The sequence below is a fragment of the Cryptomeria japonica genome, chromosome 9 (genome assembly GCF_030272615.1).
Source record: "Cryptomeria japonica chromosome 9, Sugi_1.0, whole genome shotgun sequence".
Lineage (NCBI taxonomy): Eukaryota > Viridiplantae > Streptophyta > Pinopsida > Cupressales > Cupressaceae > Cryptomeria > Cryptomeria japonica.
This window is the reverse complement of record NC_081413.1, coordinates 513,871,406-513,885,239: the sequence shown is the minus strand read 5'-3', so window position 1 is coordinate 513,885,239 and position 13,834 is coordinate 513,871,406. Positions and strand designations below refer to the sequence as shown.

At 34.6% G+C, this 13,834-nt stretch overlaps 1 long non-coding RNA gene across 5 annotated transcripts; it reads left to right on the top strand.

The window, feature by feature from the left end:
* The first annotated feature begins 1,563 nt into the window (after positions 1 to 1,563).
* On the top strand, positions 1,564 to 6,658 carry LOC131066939 (uncharacterized). Of its 5 annotated transcripts, none has more exons than XR_009358927.1 (3): positions 1,564 to 2,028; positions 5,614 to 5,734; positions 6,069 to 6,658. It is a non-coding gene; the product is annotated as an uncharacterized LOC131066939 (long non-coding RNA). The 5 variants fall into 5 exon arrangements; XR_009111753.2 differs by having other exon boundaries at positions 5,614 to 5,812; XR_009111752.2 differs by having other exon boundaries at positions 5,614 to 5,859.
* The last annotated feature ends 7,176 nt before the right edge of the window (positions 6,659 to 13,834 follow it).

The window sequence follows — 13,834 nt, the reverse complement described above, 5'->3', positions numbered from 1 at the left end:
AATAAATAGGCTATAAACAAAATTGCATACAAAAGGAAAACCTATTTAAAAAAAAACGGAAGCTTACCTTGCAACTTCAAACCATTAACGGTGCCAAGCTCAGAAGGAAGCCCAGTGAAATAGTCACAAAACATAATGAGATATTCGAACCAAACCCGACAATCTATGCGAACATTTACAGAGCGAAAACTGCAGAGCGAAATATTCAAACAAAGCCCAACAATCTATGCCAACATTTGCAGAGCGAAAATTGCAGAGCAAAATATTCGAACAAAAGCCAACAATCTATGCGAACATTTGCAGAGCGTAAATTGCAGAGCGAAATATCGACGACAACAACAAAACAAACAACATTTTAGGGTTGCCAACACACATAAAGAACGTCGACATTCGTGCACAGCCTCGAGGACAAAATCATTAAATACATCATTAAAGGCAACATTCATTGGGAAATAGAGCGCATGCACGGAGAGGATACATGCACGCATGGGAGAAAACAGCCTACACGCACGCATCGGAGGAAAAACACCACCGGCAAGACATTTCGGCGGCCGTTGGAATGTCTTGCAATTTTCCGGCGGCTTTCTCCCACTAAAAGCCTATCGGCTTAAATATGCATGCAAAATTGAGATTGCTTAGATCCAAAGTAACACTAAATGTTTTCCTAATTTACTCTGTGTACATTATTATCATACTGACATTTTCTACCAAGTTCCATTTCAGAGCAAATAAAAAATCTTCAACAACAACAAGTATATCAATTAAACCTACAATGTTTAATTTTCCAATTGTCTATATCCTGTGGATTGTTTGCATTTATGTCTTTGTTGTTCGTATAGCTTAATATTTAATATTCAAGTTTGTACTGATTTTTTCCTTCTCTTCCAATTTTGCATTTGTGAGATTGCTCTGTTTGAAATTTGATTGATTATTTGCATTATCTGCAAATGTTTTCTATTTTGAATCAGAAGACCAGACACAAGCTTGAAAGTGCAACGTGTTTGTTTTTTTAAATAAAGAGTTTGCCACCTGGAAATGCAGGTATATTTTTAAATTTATTTTTTTACACTATGAAACACTTCCTTTGATTTGCAATGCAAATCATTTTTAGGGTTTCAATTCTAAGGAAATGTTCACCATAATTTTCTCTTCTGACCATCTGAGCAACACATGTATTTTCATTTTAAGTGAGCGGCCTGATGTTTTAATTTTTACTTTGATTTGTTAAATTTTTCCCTTTTATATTCTGGGGGATTTCATTTTCCCATTCTTATTTTTGAATGGGAAAAATCTTCCTTTCTGGGTCAATGTTCGACTTAGATGTGATGAATCTCTTCCAGTCAAATTTACCCTGCACTTGGCCTTATGTTTTTTTACAAGAAAACACATTATATTATAGATTGATAATATTTAAATTAATTAAATATACTTTTCAATAATTTCAATATTTATGTCTTATGTAATATTTTACAATACAATAATACTAAAATTAAAATATTACAAAATAAATTATATTTTTAAATGTTAAAATTTATTAATGTCTTCTGTATTTAGCTATGGGCTAACCCTTGCACCTCCTAAGGCTGCAAGTGCTAGTTTATTTCTTTCCTTCAATTCCTCTTGGTTAAAAATTGCGATTAAGAAATCTCACTATTTCCTTGGCTTCCAGAAAATTGATGGACGAGGAAACCCTAAATGACCAAAGTTGAAGTACTGATAGGAGGGGAGATGAATTCTAAGTTTAACCTAGCTATAAATGGCCGTTCAATGGTGTCTGAAATAATGGAATACATGAAATTTAATCTTGAACGAGAAGGCTTGTTCTATTAGCATGGCAGGACGAGTCCTTCCCGAGATGGACATCTTTAGCAGATAGTTTAACTGTATACAAAAGTAAAATATGCAGCCGGATATAGGCGTTATTGAGTTTGTTTACAGTTATTTGTAAGGGAAATATATTTGCTGATTCAATGAAGAGGGTGTTCAGGTGTGGGTGCCCCGTCGAGGGATGGAAACCAGATTGTAAAGGTATTGTATAACTTTCTAGAAGCTAGGGTTTCCTCGTATATGAATGTAAATTTAAAAATAAATAGATGCAGTTAGGGTCAGGTTATAGGGTTTTTGCTCCACTTTTAGACCATTTCAAATGGGAATATGGTATCTATTTTTAAGCACAAAAAAATAAATTATCTGGTATTAATTCTTCAGCACAAGAGAATATGTACATGAAACACTACATTCTTCAATCAGACGGTCAATTGCTTTTGCTTCAGTATTTCCAATATTACTATTAGTAATCATTGTTCCTAGATGTATTAGTTTTACCCCACATAGTCAACACTTGGTTACACTTGGCTGTGAGGAAACTTGGATACCTGGTTTCATCATGTAAGAGCTTCCTAGATGGATTTAAGTTGTTCCTCATGAGACCATGTTTGATGAGAAGGAAGTTGACAACAACAGTTTTAGTTCAAGTTTCATACATTCAATCCTGCAGTGGTGATACTACATATTGCATAATCTTTATCAACATAGGTGACTAATGGATGCTGGTTACCAGTAATGGTCTTATCATCATAACATATTAGCCAAGTTTAATTATTTATACTTAAAGTCAACAAATCGATCCGTGTTTAATAAACATTCACCTTTGCACATAATAAGTTTTTTGTTATTGATTTTATCATCATAACATGTGAGCAAATTCCTATTACGTACTTTTAGTTCATTAAAAGATCCATTTTAAAGTTACATTCACCATTGCATATAACGAGATTTATTTAGTTATTAACATATGAAAATATGTTTTATGTATAGAACAAAGACATGCAAATTTCGTAATTTGTATCAAGGTTGTTATTGATGGAAAATGGGGAAATTATCCTAGAAGATGGTAGGGTTAGATGTAGAAGTTAGGCTTTCTCTCTAGGAGCTATTTGGAATTTTCGATTTTCTATTAAACTTCAGCTGACTCTTTCCCTTTTAAAATATGTGACTGTATTTGTAATCTTCTTGCCTGGGGTTATTGAACGTAATTTCAGCAGAATGGAATACAATAATGCTCTTAAATAGATATGGTAATCTTTCTTTCTTTTGAAATTTGAAGTTGAGTTTGTTGAATGATATTACACCCTGTAGATCTTTCTCAGGCACATCCCATGTTTTCTCTCAGTTATTTTGTGATGCTAGGGTTTGAATGGGTGAACTTTATGCCACCTGTGTGTTGTTACTCAACTTGTGAAAACTGTGTTTCTATGAAGTTTTAGCTGTTTAACTTTGCCAAACATACATCCATTTCCACTGCCATTATGGAGGAGGGCAAAATAGCACAATATTTTTGTTTTTTTAAAGTTATTCAGGTGTTCCTTTGCATATTTAGTTGACTTAAGGTTTCCACCTTTGCAATTTTGCCCATCTCTTCCCTCTATTTGTTCTGTTTGTTTTGCACTTTTTGGTACAACCACACAAAAAGTTGAAACCCCTAGTCATATGTGGGAGTTGCCCCTCTCAAACATGGAGGAAAATTATCTATGTTACTGGATCCACCTGCAAATCGGTCAGATCCAGGTTCAGTTCGAATTGGATTTGTGATCTAGTCCAATCCACCTGTGGGTATGGACAGGGTGCGGACAAGTGAGGTTGGGTTTGTCTGGGATGAATCCGGGTAGGATTTGGACAAACCTGGGCAGGATCCAAGGGAGCCCAGGCAAACTCAGGGCAAATCCTTCCACTTTTTTGCGTTTTTTAATTATTTTCTTTTTAAATTTTTTTTTCCACCTTTGATGCCGTGTTTCAAAAGTTTTGAAAATGGTGTCATGAAGGTCTATGTAGTTTTGAAGGACTTCATTTGGGCTTGGGGGCACTGCTTCAGGACCGTGCTAGGGCTTCTGCCCCTTGACCCTGCCTGGGGGTACGCCCCTAGACCCCCATGAAGCTGTGGGACATGGAGCCAAAGCAAACTGACTTGGATGCTTCCACTGTTCAACATGTTACAACTGAGTTTGAAAGTAAGCACATTATTAGTATGAGTGGCGATGACACTGCTTGTGGTTCTTTAAATGTTCCTACATCATCTAATGCCAATTATAATGCTGGTGTTGATGATTTAGAAAATCATTGACACTGAAAATTGATTGCTAAATTTGATATTATTATTTTAATATTGAATTTGAAGTTTGAACAATGAATATTTTGTAATACTATCATTTTATGTTTAAAATGACATTAGAGTTTGTGATGGTTTTGTTGATTATACTATGCTATGTGGTATTTTAAACTTTTTAAACTTAATTCCTGTTTTTAGTCTGCAAATATACCCAGCCCCCCAAAAATTCATGCTGGATCCATGAACTTGAACCGAACTAGGATCCATACCAGAACCAGTAACATAAAGTAGCACCTAACCAACTTGCACTGCAAGTGCTCTGCTTCAGCTTCAGTTTCAGTAGTAATACGGAGCATCTTCAAAGACTGCAAACTGAACTACGATGTTACTTGAACTGTAGTGTGCAACAGGTAATGAGGTAAATTGCTAGTATAAGGTGTTCACATTTCTGCTTTTGGAGTCTTTCCATTATGGATCAATTGTAGTGCTCCAAAACTTTGTGTATGACTTCTGTAGTTTTATAATGCATCTATGCTCAATAATGTCTCGAGTTAAGATTCTTGGTAATGCTCTTTCAAGACTCATTACGAAATAGAGTTTCAAAAACAACCTTGCCATGAGTGGATTGTGGCAGAGAATTAATTGATAAATATTAAATAGGATAGAAGAGAATTTATTTACAAATATTAAATAGGATAGAGAATCTGTTTGCTTGGTTTTGAATGGTTCATCATTGAAATGGTAACCATTCAGGTTTATTGTCTGTCTCAAGTTTTTCTATCATTTCAGGAGTAGAGTTTTTGCCTCATCCATTCAATTAAAGTTTGTGCGAATAGCTTTCTTGCATGTTATGTTTATTTTGTTGGTAAATTTTGAGCTTAAAATGATTCAACGCAAGTTAGGTTATGTATTTATTTATTACATTGAGGCAAAGTAACGTTTCCTGGTCGTGGTAGGGAAGATAATTTTTGCAGTTTAGGTTCATAATATATTTAGAATGGTCACAAATTTGGTTTCTTTCTCTATTAAAGTTATCTTTTGAGCCAGGGAATGCCTTCTTTTATTTCTATTGTGGTTTAAACTTTAAACTGCGAGAAGTCCTATGATGATAGCATCAATCATGAGCTTCTACAAGGATTGCGCACTGAGGTAAAACTTTACCTGGCTTGTAGAGGGCAGAGATTAATGAGCCTAAATGCTAATCTGAGGAGTTTCCATTTTTATTGTAGTAGTGTTTTCCTGGGGTATTGTCACTGATTATGCTGTCAAATTTGTGGTCTTTTTTATAGTATGTCACGGATATGTTTAGCCGGTAAATAGTTTTAACTTATAATGTTTGAACAGAAAGTAATGTTATGCTTGCAGTGTTCTTCAATAATTTAATGGGTTGAGGCAAAATGACATTATGAATTTATGAGTTTTTTATGGTAGAGAATCAATGGATAAATAAGATACAAAGTTTGGCAGTTTAGTTCAAATCGCTTATTAGCTAAATGTTACTTATGCAGGTTTGTCTTAGGTTTTGCTTTTAGCCTAGTTTGCTGTAATTCTGCCTGGTAAGACTGACTTGAATGCAACATCTGTGATGATAGCATTGATCATGAGCTTCTACAAGGATTGCGCACTGAGGTAGAACTTCACCTGGCTTGTAGAGAGCAGAGATTAATGAGCCTAAATGCTAATCTGAGGAGTTTAAATTTTTTATTGGTGTGTTTTCCTGAGGCATTTGCCAAATTTGTCATATTTTTTAAATGGTATGTTATGCTTATGTTTAGCTGTTAATATTTTGAACTGAAGAATGTTTAAACATAAAAGGAATTTTCTGCTTTCAGGCTTCTGCAATAATTTGATGAGTCAAGACAAAATGACATTGTGTAGGTTGTTGCAGAGAATCAATGGATAAATAAGATATAGTTTGGCAGGTTAGTTTGAATGGCTTATCATATAAATGTTACCCATGCAGGTTTTGCCCGTCCCAGATTTTGCTTTTAGCGTGGTTTGCTGTATTTTTCTGTTAAGATTGACTTGCAATGCAGACACCTATGATGGGAGCAATATGCACGAGCCTCTAGAAGGAGTGACTTGAAGTTCTTCATGACTTGGAGCGGGTAAGGATTAATGAAGAAAATGCTAATCAGAGGTGTTGCTTGCCTGGTGTAATTTTGAACTGCAACTCATTGCAAATAACCCTCATACACATGCTTCTCTCAAGGATTGATGCATTGTCTGAAAAAAGCATTGATAGATCTGAGGTAGGGAAGATTAATGGGTCTGAGATAAGATTTGCTTTTGTGTCCGGTTTGTGTTGTTTTTCGTTCATCAGGACTGCTCTGAACTGCAGGCAGACATCTGCCATGATGCCAACACTCACAAACATTAATACTCACGAGGTTTTAGAGAATTGTATGCTGAGTTCAAGTACTTCTTGGCTTGTAGTGGGCTAGGGCTATTGAGCTAAAATGCTAGTTTTGCATTCGCATCTTATGGGACTTTATTTTGTATTTCTGTTCCATCGATATCTCAAATATCAGTACATTACATTTCCTATGATTATCATTCATATTTTGCTTGCCTGGTGTAATTTTGAATTGCAATTCATTGTAAATAGTCCTTATACACACTTATCTCTTAAGGATTGATGCATTGTCTGAAAAAGTATTGATGGATCTGAGGTAGGGAAGATTAATTGCTCAAGTTTTGCTTTTGGGCCCAGCTTATGTGGTTTTTGTTCATCAAGACTGCTCTGAACTGTAGGTAGACACCTGCCATGATGCCGACACTCACGAATGTGAATACTCACAAGCCTCTAGAAGAATTGTACGCTAACTTGAAGTTCTCCTTGGCTTTTAGTGGGCAAGAAGTATTGAGCTAAAATGCTAATATGAGGTTTTGCATTTGCATCTCATGGGATTTTCCCTTGTATTTTTTTTCAACTGATATATCAAATATCAGTACACTACTTTCCTATGATTTATCATATTCACATTTTGCTTGCCTTTTATAATTTTGAACTGCAATTCATTGCAAATAAACATCATAAACATGCCCTATCAAGGACTGATGCATTGTCCGAAAAAAGTTATGATAGATAGGGAAGATTAACTGGTCAATGCTTGCTTTAGAGTTAAGGGGTTATCAATATGCTACATTTGATTCTTCTGGCACTTAAAAAACATTTTTCCTCTTTCCTTACCTTCTGATTCGTATCCCAGTTAGTTTCAGAGAGTAACATTTTGGAAATTTGTCGATTTAGGACATTTGATGGAATAATTGACAATAATGCCCTTTGATGCTTGGATGTGTTTTTATCCCCATAAATACTTGTAAGCTGTTGAAGTTCTACATTAGCTCTCAAACCACACAGAAGATGATATATGCAAGGGTGCACAGGCAGCATATAACATTTTATACTAACAACGAAGTGAACCAACCTATTATGCCTGACAATGCCCTGGGTTCAAAACCATATTAGGATGCTCAGTTATAATTTGCCATGAACCTTTGGCAAACAGGAGGTCTCTCAAATTCTCTTTTGAATTGAGTGGACAAAATTGTAGAATTCTGAGGGCAAATAATTTGACATACGAATTAGGAAGATCATGTTGTAAGGATTTGTCTGTTTTTTCACTGTATTAGTGAGGAATTACTAAGGCAACTTGCCATGCAAAAATACTTGTAACTGTTAAGGGACCCAGAATTTTCTAGTAGATCGTTTCATCGGCAAAACTTTGTGCCTAATGGATTGGGATTCTAGTTAATTGTAGATTATAATATTATGAGTATTATCGTTAATAAATTTTTGGGAATCAAGTTAGCTGGCGTGTACAATATATCGTTGAAATGTAATAGGATGAAGTGGATTAAGTACTAGGAAATAGCTACGGAGAATCTTTGGCAAAGAACTGACATAGCAAGCTGTTTATTCTTGAGGGAGAGAATGACATTCTACCTTATCAAATCAGGAATATCCTTTCACGTGGATGCATTTTCTTCAATTTGGTATTGATAACGTACCGAATAAACATGTCACGCGTGCAATGGCATGGGCCGTAGTTTTTGGAATGAATGGTGCATAAATTTTTCCTCTTTTGATTTCAATGTTCCATTAGATTTTTTCATGCGGAACTATTTCTTATAGGTTAGTTAGGGGTCAACATTTAGGACTGATTTTTATTTAGAACGGTAAAAAAGAACGTTAAATTATTTTTGAAACAGAAAGTTACAGTCAACACAACAAACAAAATAACTGTCTTTAGGCCTTCAATAAATAGTACATATCTAAAGCAAAACCCAAGTACTCTTGGAATGGAACTGGTTGATTCAAATCCATACTTCCGAACCCAAAGTTGTGGTATTGAGCAAAATTTACCACAATCGTCTGCCATGCTAAGAAAACACTAGAACAGTAATTACGATGGCCAAACGTTTATCTACAAGAAAACAAGGATTGAAAGTAAAACTAGGAATTTAAAGCCATGTCTCGAGTGATTGCCAAGTTTCTAGCATGTGGCGCCATTCTCCACCATTGGTTTCTCCTCGGCATTTGTAGCAAACCATGGACCCTGGTCACAAATCTCGTGCTTTAATAGGTGGTTATTGACTACTCTCTTCGTAAAGATTACAAAGAGCTTCAAGTAGGACTATGGTTGCAAATATTATGGATGCATCGATATAGTTGCTCAATAAAATAAGCCATATCAAATTTAACACCAAATTACCACCTAGTTTAAAGGGTTAAGGTCCAAAATAGGGCACTTTTTTTGTCTCTAATATTTGAGAGAGTAGATTAGATTGTGTTGTTGCAACACTTCTTGTTTTGAATTTTTCATTAAAGTTTGCAAATAGAACTTTCCTTGGGTGACATAGGGTGTAAGTTTATAATTTAAGCATCATCATGGAATAGCATTAGCCAAAGTAGAGAGTATAAATGTTTTAGCTTATCTATTATCTTCCCTCACATTGAGGCAATTCGCCCTCGAGGCCTTTATCATACATGTTTGGTTGCATTGGGTTCTATCATTGGCATGCTAAATAGGTCGAAGAGAAAATATGTAGTAGGGGGTTTGATTTGTAAAGTTTACGTTTTTATGCTCGTGGGCATGCTTTTTCAAAGGACATCAATATTGAATGAGCCATCACTATGCTTATTGTGTGGGAATGTTTTCTAGAAAGTATTTTGCGAGTTTTGGCAAGGTTGTTGGTTTGCAAGGTTGGCCAAAATGTAATCATGGAAAAGTTGACAATTATTATGAGGATTTGTTACAATTGTGGCAAATTTGTTATGTAGCTATGGTGTTTAGTGACATGCTAACTACTAATTTTTTTTCCTTCTTAGATGGTCATTTTCGCTTCTAGATGGTAAGAAGATTTGTATGTATGATGTTAATATGGATGCTAGAGTTTTAAATTTTTTATTGGAAGTTGTTTAGTGAGATTGTCCTATTTGTCTCATGTTTAACTTTAGGGTAGAGTTTGTTTGATTCTAGGGGAGTTTATCTTCTCGTTGGAGCTCTTCTAGAAGGTTGAAGGGGTTGTGAATCAATCTTGTAACCATTTTTAAGCATTGATTGTATGCTCACATTTTGTTGGAGTATCCCAACAAAGGGCTTCTCTAGGGTATTAGAGTTTCTTTAGGTTTCAATTCTCTTGTTGGAGTATCCCAACAAGGGGCTTTTGTAGGGTATTAGAGTTTCTTTAGGTTTCAATTCTCTTATACTATCTCTTGTTTTAATTCATTTGCTTTAAGTTTTCAATTACCTTGCTCTCAATTAGTAAAATGTAGTTTGTGAGCTAGTTGTAGATTATCTATGCTAGTTTATGAATAAGTGATACAAAGACTATTCATTTCTTTGTGAGTGTGTTGAGCATTTGCATAACCATATATATAGGCAATGAAGGTGTTTGTTCCTCCTCATCTTTATAAAGCCATGATGTGACGTTTCTCTTAATACATCTATTCTCTGAGAATTCCCAAAGCTTAAATTATATATATTATGATTAATGGTTATTATTAAAAGTGAAGTATTTTATAAGGATTAACATGTTTGTGAGAGGTTTGAGTTGCTCATGTAGCTAGAAAGAAGAAGAAACATGCTGATAGTTGTCAAATATAGATGATGCCAGAAAGTGCAAAAAAAAGTCAAAAAAGTAGTTTCAACAAAATAGGCACATTTCCCTTTTTTCTTAATGAAATTAAGAAATTCAATATGATTTGCAAAGTTGAAAAGGAGGAGCAATGGACTCGACAATTAGTTGAAGATAGTTGCAATAATAAAGGAGTTGTGTTCACTAAAAGTTGACCGAGTCAAAAGTGGCAAGATTGAAGGGAGCAATTAAGGAATGTGTTGGAGTTCATTTTTGAATCTTCCATCTTTGGCTAATGTTGTGGATTGTGAGTAATTCAAGTCAAAGAACAATAGAGAAACTTGTGGAAACAATAAATCATGGATTATAAATTATTATTTCACGTTTCTACATATTTTTAGCCCAAATCAATGTTGTAAGAGTTTGAGGAGGATTAAAACTCTCCTCTCATTTTAATTTGGTCTTTATTGTTAGTTATGGGTAGAATAAGTCATCTCCTTCTTGTCATAGGAGAATTGAAATGTGCTATAATTTATTTAAAGTAGGTAATTAATCCAACTCTTGGGCCTCATGTATAAATCTAAGATCTTGTTTGAGTTGAGAAAAGGAGAGTAACGTTAGTTATTGAGTCTTGTTAGTAGGTTTTATGTTCAATCAACAAGTCTCATATCAATCCATGTAATCTCGTTGATTTGCAATGAGAAGATGATTTTGAAAATGAAGCTTTTAGATCAAAGATTGAATTTTAATAATTGGGATTATAGCCACTCAAGCAAGGGGCACTTGAGGTGCTAAGACTCTATTGTAGCTTAGATTGTTGTTTAAGATGCTTAAGTGTTAATGATCATTTGTTTAGAATAGTTTGTGTTACAACATAGTTAATTTAAGTAGTTTTAGAATAGTTAGCCTACAACCAATGCTATGTCAATTAGTCAACGTGCAACAATTGTTGTGTAGTTAGATTTACTTTCAGCAATGTTATGTTTTTAGTTTAGTTCACTACTTTTAGTTTATATGCTATACACATCAATAGAACAACCTAGATTGCTTCCCTAGTGCATTTATAGCATCAACATCATCCAAGAAGATAAGTCCGTAGTTGATAATTAAATGAGCCTCTCTAGGATGATAGATTACTCCATATGAATTTAGTTGTCCAATCAAGTGTGTGCATTGAGTTCTTTGCACCAACTTATTGTACTTAACAAAGATCAATCAACCTCCACAACATAAATGATGATGATGCTACTAAACAAATGACATAAATGACAATGAATACCTAAGGCAAGAAGCCCTTGCATGAATCTAAGAAAGGTGATGATGATTTCCTCTCATGAAGTCCTACAAGAGGTTAGTATAACATGATAATAATGATTAAAAAAAAAATGATACTTGATTGTAGATTATTGTATGCACGATGATAGCCTTACACTTATTTAGCTTGATCAATCTTGAATTCTAGAGCTTGAGAGAGATATATTATTAGGATTTGTAAATGAGAAAGTTACTTTTATATGAAACTAACACATTTTCTCAAAAACTGATCGAGAAAGGTTGATAACAAGGTAATATCCATTAAGGGTTTGAAGGTGACATTTAAACTTTGAAAGTTGGGGCCAAATTGGGAGGACACTAGCATTGAACACTAATGTCCTACCTTATTTGGTAGTTCAAAGGGACAAGCGCTATAGGATGTGACCAAGTTTGCTAATCAGAGATTAAGACATGCACATTTTATTATGATCAATCACATACACCAAAATGAGTGCTAAACACAACATGAAATTGTGAGTAGTAACAATTTATGATATACCACTTACCACCCCTAATTACTTAAATTTACATTTAATTAATCAAGTTCAAATTTTACCTATATTCCTCACCTTTAATTAAATAAATTTAAATTTATTTAATTAAGTTTAACCTTATCCCGAAATCCCCCAAAAGTCATTACTATTTTCCCTAATATTTAATTCTATTCCACACTTAACCCTTGTCCACTTAATTCTAATCATTGAGTCCATTTACTTGAATCATCATATAAAGTTGTCATCATGTGACAGTTGTCTCTACCCTCGTCATGCTCACACGTGTTTGCATGTAAAGGTCACTTTATAGCCACCCTACCTCTTACATTGTCATAAACATTATAAACATTATGCAATGTGTACAACACCTTATCCCAACATTCTCTCACTTGTTGTATACATTGCATAAGGGTAAATCAATAAAATACTTCATAATAGTCATACATAAAACCACATGAATCTCCAACATGATCTTGTGCTCCATCAAGATACCTGCAATAAAAGCAAGAACACCTCTTATCCTCCAATATGCTGTCTATGGAAGAAAAGGAACAGGCGAAGGTCAAGATGCACAAAGCCAATAACACAAGCATCAAATCCAATGTGATAACAAAGGCACCAAGCTACTGTCATAAATTGAAAACCCACATAATTAGAAAATAATTCCACAACACATGTCAATTTATTCAACCATCCATACCTCATAGGTATAGTCAACATCATATCAACCCATAAATTGCAATCAAGATCCCTGTATCAAACCTGTTAAGGAAGAACATACATATTGAGGAACCCCCATTGCACGGGTAATACCAAATCTGAAAATAAGCTCAAGGCATATCAAACCTACCAATCAATCTTAATATCAAGATGTGATAAGTAAATCAAAACACAAATACCAAGGACAATCACAATGATCCACAAATGCAACCCAAATAGTTGCATACTCTCTCACAATATATCACCATCCTCCCAAATCACATAATCATGAATCTCATGAAAGAAACCATAGAATGAAGAGAGAAAACCTATAGACCATAACCTGTCCTTCTACCAACACCTCAAAGAAGCAATGCAGTGTCAAGTATGATCTCCTCTAAAACACCCCAAATGAAAGGCCATAACAACACCCAAACCCGTTCAATATCTTAGATAAAGAAAAATATGTATCATGTAATGTCAACATGGATGTATGCCTCTAATAACAAAGAATATCAAACTCATATTATCCATTCTCAATGAAGGAAATAAGGCCACTAAAACATCTCCTAATATCCTCACAATGGTATAAAAAAGGATAAGTAGATAACCAATGCCAAACATGTCTCAAATTGAATCCTCTAGAACTAACCATCTATCTATAGCTCAAGATATCATCTATGAAATATAAAGCATAAATATAATGCACTTAAAAGGAACAATGGTCAATACCTCTCAAGTAGTAAACCACCAAGTAGATCAAGAATGGGGAATGAGAATGCTCCTCCAAAAAATCCAAGTCATCGTGACTTAGTCTAAGAACAATCTCCTCTTAAGTCCATAGCAAGTGAAAACCCTTTGGTTTGTCTACTGAAATCATCAACCATCCCAACACGAGTCTCTAATCACAAGAGAACTCAATCCTCACCTATTTCTCTATGTATACATGAACACCTATAACCAATCAATCCATGCCAAACTCCAAACACAACATAACACCATCATGAAGTAATCAAGCAAATGATCACGTACTCAATACAAAGAGAACTAACGAAGATCAATGTCACATATCCAACCTAGGAATTAGGAACATAAACATAACAACATGATCTAACCATCTCCTCCCAAGAGATCATAT